The sequence below is a fragment of the Osmia lignaria genome, unplaced genomic scaffold (genome assembly GCF_051020975.1).
Source record: "Osmia lignaria lignaria isolate PbOS001 unplaced genomic scaffold, iyOsmLign1 scaffold0097, whole genome shotgun sequence".
NCBI lineage: Eukaryota > Metazoa > Arthropoda > Insecta > Hymenoptera > Megachilidae > Osmia > Osmia lignaria.
The window spans coordinates 20,001-25,000 of record NW_027478238.1 but is presented as its reverse complement, the minus strand read 5'-3'; positions in this window follow the sequence as shown (position 1 = coordinate 25,000).

Sequence of the window (5,000 nt, the reverse complement as noted above, 5' to 3'; positions counted from 1 at the left end):
CTGTGTGGAGATTAATAATAATCCGCAACGGAAAACCGGAACGAGAATAGTCGAGAAAGTATATTCTCGAGGAGCGGTAGACTGCTTTTCAACCGAAGTCATAAAAGAGCCACACGCTCGACGCTACTCCCGACCGGTCCGAGCGAACCGAAAGTGCCTTCCTATAAATACCGAACGGCCGGCCGCTAGGTCGGCGACGCATGGGCTTACGCCCAGGCGTATGCCTGTGCAAACCGCCGTGAGAGCGTACCATCCCGCCGGCACGGTAAAACTTAGACTGAAAATATCGTCGAACATATCCTTTCATTTTATAACGTTCTATACATGAAAATTAATAAATTAACATGCAGGACATAATAAATTCACATTCTCATGTAAATCATGGGTTTAATTAATATTTTAAAAAATTTTAAAACCGCCCAGAACCGATGAGATGAAAATATTAAAACGATATTTTTGCATTTTCTTACGGTAAAACATTAACAAATAAGCGACTATAGCAATATAAAACTCCATTTGTAATTTAATTAATCAAAATTAATATTTTTTTTTGATTTTTCAGCGATCCAGAACCGATGAGACGAAAACATTAAAACGATATTTTTGCATTTTCTTACGACAAAACATTAACAAATACGAGACTATAACAATATAAAACTACATATGTAATTTAATTAATCAAAATTAATAATTTTTTTTGATTTTTCAGTGATCCAGAACCGATAAGTCGAAAATTTTAACAATCATATTTTTGCATTCTGTACCGTGGATCCATCGTTAAACGCTATTAAACTAACGTCCGTGATGGTATAAATGCAGATTTTCGCTCCGTTTAGCCAAAATAACGAACTATAGGTGCGCTCCGAAATATTTCAAAGTCCCAGCGGCGTATTGCTTCGCCTCTTAGAACCGATTAGTCGAAAATTTTAACAATCATATTTTTGCATTCTGTACCGTGGATCGATCGTTAAACGCTATTAAACTAGCGTCCGTGATGGTATAAATGCAGATTTTCGCTCCGTTTAGCCAAAATAACGAACTTTAGGTGCGCTCCGAAATATTTCAAAGTCCCAGCGGCGTATTGCTTCGCCTCTTAGAACCGATTAGTCGAAAATTTTAACAATCATATTTTTGCATTCTGTACCGTGGATCGATCGTTAAACGCTATTAAACTAGCGTCCGTGATGGTATAAATGCAGATTTTCGCTCCGTTTAGCCAAAATAACGAACTTTAGGTGCGCTCCGAAATATTTCAAAGTCCCAGCGGCGTATTGCTTCGCCTCTTAGAACCGATTAGTCGAAAATTTTAACAATCATATTTTTGCATTCTGTACCGTGGATCCATCGTTAAACGCTATTAAACTAACGTCCGTGATGGTATAAATGCAGATTTTCGCTCCGTTTAGCCAAAATAACGAACTTTAGGTGCGCTCCGAAATATTTCAAAGTCCCAGCGGCGTATTGCTTCGCCTCTTAGAACCGATTAGTCGAAAATTTTAACAATCATATTTTTGCATTCTGTACCGTGGATCGATCGTTAAACGCTATTAAACTAGCGTCCGTGATGGTATAAATGCAGATTTTCGCTCCGTTTAGCCAAAATAACGAACTTTAGGTGCGCTCCGAAATATTTCAAAGTCCCAGCGGCGTATTGCTTCGCCTCTTAGAACCGATTAGTCGAAAATTTTAACAATCATATTTTTGCATTCTGTACCGTGGATCCATCGTTAAACGCTATTAAACTAACGTCCGTGATGGTATAAATGCAGATTTTCGCTCCGTTTAGCCAAAATAACGAACTTTAGGTGCGCTCCGAAATATTTCAAAGTCCCAGCGGCGTATTGCTTCGCCTCTTAGAACCGATTAGTCGAAAATTTTAACAATCATATTTTTGCATTCTGTACCGTGGATCGATCGTTAAACGCTATTAAACTAGCGTCCGTGATGGTATAAATGCAGATTTTCGCTCCGTTTAGCCAAAATAACGAACTTTAGGTGCGCTCCGAAATATTTCAAAGTCCCAGCGGCGTATTGCTTCGCCTCTTAGAACCGATTAGTCGAAAATTTTAACAATCATATTTTTGCATTCTGTACCGTGGATCCATCGTTAAACGCTATTAAACTAACGTCCGTGATGGTATAAATGCAGATTTTCGCTCCGTTTAGCCAAAATAACGAACTTTAGGTGCGCTCCGAAATATTTCAAAGTCCCAGCGGCGTATTGCTTCGCCTCTTAGAACCGATTAGTCGAAAATTTTAACAATCATATTTTTGCATTCTGTACCGTGGATCGATCGTTAAACGCTATTAAACTAACGTCCGTGATGGTATAAATGCAGATTTTCGCTCCGTTTAGCCAAAATAACGAACTTTAGGTGCGCTCCGAAATATTTCAAAGTCCCAGCGGCGTATTGCTTCGCCTCTTAGAACCGATTAGTCGAAAATTTTAACAATCATATTTTTGCATTCTGTACCGTGGATCGATCGTTAAACGCTATTAAACTAGCGTCCGTGATGGTATAAATGCAGATTTTCGCTCCGTTTAGCCAAAATAACGAACTTTAGGTGCGCTCCGAAATATTTCAAAGTCCCAGCGGCGTATTGCTTCGCCTCTTAGAACCGATTAGTCGAAAATTTTAACAATCATATTTTTGCATTCTGTACCGTGGATCCATCGTTAAACGCTATTAAACTAACGTCCGTGATGGTATAAATGCAGATTTTCGCTCCGTTTAGCCAAAATAACGAACTTTAGGTGCGCTCCGAAATATTTCAAAGTCCCAGCGGCGTATTGCTTCGCCTCTTAGAACCGATTAGTCGAAAATTTTAACAATCATATTTTTGCATTCTGTACCGTGGATCGATCGTTAAACGCTATTAAACTAACGTCCGTGATGGTATAAATGCAGATTTTCGCTCCGTTTAGCCAAAATAACGAACTTTAGGTGCGCTCCGAAATATTTCAAAGTCCCAGCGGCGTATTGCTTCGCCTCTTAGAACCGATTAGTCGAAAATTTTAACAATCATATTTTTGCATTCTGTACCGTGGATCGATCGTTAAACGCTATTAAACTAGCGTCCGTGATGGTATAAATGCAGATTTTCGCTCCGTTTAGCCAAAATAACGAACTTTAGGTGCGCTCCGAAATATTTCAAAGTCCCAGCGGCGTATTGCTTCGCCTCTTAGAACCGATTAGTCGAAAATTTTAACAATCATATTTTTGCATTCTGTACCGTGGATCCATCGTTAAACGCTATTAAACTAACGTCCGTGATGGTATAAATGCAGATTTTCGCTCCGTTTAGCCAAAATAACGAACTTTAGGTGCGCTCCGAAATATTTCAAAGTCCCAGCGGCGTATTGCTTCGCCTCTTAGAACCGATTAGTCGAAAATTTTAACAATCATATTTTTGCATTCTGTACCGTGGATCGATCGTTAAACGCTATTAAACTAGCGTCCGTGATGGTATAAATGCAGATTTTCGCTCCGTTTAGCCAAAATAACGAACTTTAGGTGCGCTCCGAAATATTTCAAAGTCCCAGCGGCGTATTGCTTCGCCTCTTAGAACCGATTAGTCGAAAATTTTAACAATCATATTTTTGCATTCTGTACCGTGGATCCATCGTTAAACGCTATTAAACTAACGTCCGTGATGGTATAAATGCAGATTTTCGCTCCGTTTAGCCAAAATAACGAACTTTAGGTGCGCTCCGAAATATTTCAAAGTCCCAGCGGCGTATTGCTTCGCCTCTTAGAACCGATTAGTCGAAAATTTTAACAATCATATTTTTGCATTCTGTACCGTGGATCGATCGTTAAACGCTATTAAACTAACGTCCGTGATGGTATAAATGCAGATTTTCGCTCCGTTTAGCCAAAATAACGAACTTTAGGTGCGCTCCGAAATATTTCAAAGTCCCAGCGGCGTATTGCTTCGCCTCTTAGAACCGATTAGTCGAAAATTTTAACAATCATATTTTTGCATTCTGTACCGTGGATCGATCGTTAAACGCTATTAAACTAACGTCCGTGATGGTATAAATGCAGATTTTCGCTCCGTTTAGCCAAAATAACGAACTTTAGGTGCGCTCCGAAATATTTCAAAGTCCCAGCGGCGTATTGCTTCGCCTCTTAGAACCGATTAGTCGAAAATTTTAACAATCATATTTTTGCATTCTGTACCGTGGATCGATCGTTAAACGCTATTAAACTAACGTCCGTGATGGTATAAATGCAGATTTTCGCTCCGTTTAGCCAAAATAACGAACTTTAGGTGCGCTCCGAAATATTTCAAAGTCCCAGCGGCGTATTGCTTCGCCTCTTAGAACCGATTAGTCGAAAATTTTAACAATCATATTTTTGCATTCTGTACCGTGGATCGATCGTTAAACGCTATTAAACTAACGTCCGTGATGGTATAAATGCAGATTTTCGCTCCGTTTAGCCAAAATAACGAACTTTAGGTGCGCTCCGAAATATTTCAAAGTCCCAGCGGCGTATTGCTTCGCCTCTTAGAACCGATTAGTCGAAAATTTTAACAATCATATTTTTGCATTCTGTACCGTGGATCCATAGTTAAACGCTATTAAACTAACGTCCGAGATGGTATAAATGCAGATTTTCGCTCCGTTTAGCCAAAATAACGAACTTTAGGTGCGCTCCGAAATATTTCAAAGTCCCAGCGGCGTATTGCTTCGCCTCTTAGAACCGATTAGTCGAAAATTTTAACAATCATATTTTTGCATTCTGTACCGTGGATCGATCGTTAAACGCTATTAAACTAACGTCCGTGATGGTATAAATGCAGATTTTCGCTCCGTTTAGCCAAAATAACGAACTTTAGGTGCGCTCCGAAATATTTCAAAGTCCCAGCGGCGTATTGCTTCGCCTCTTAGAACCGATTAGTCGAAAATTTTAACAATCATATTTTTGCATTCTGTACCGTGGATCGATCGTTAAACGCTATTAAACTAGCGTCCGTGATGGTATAAATGCAGA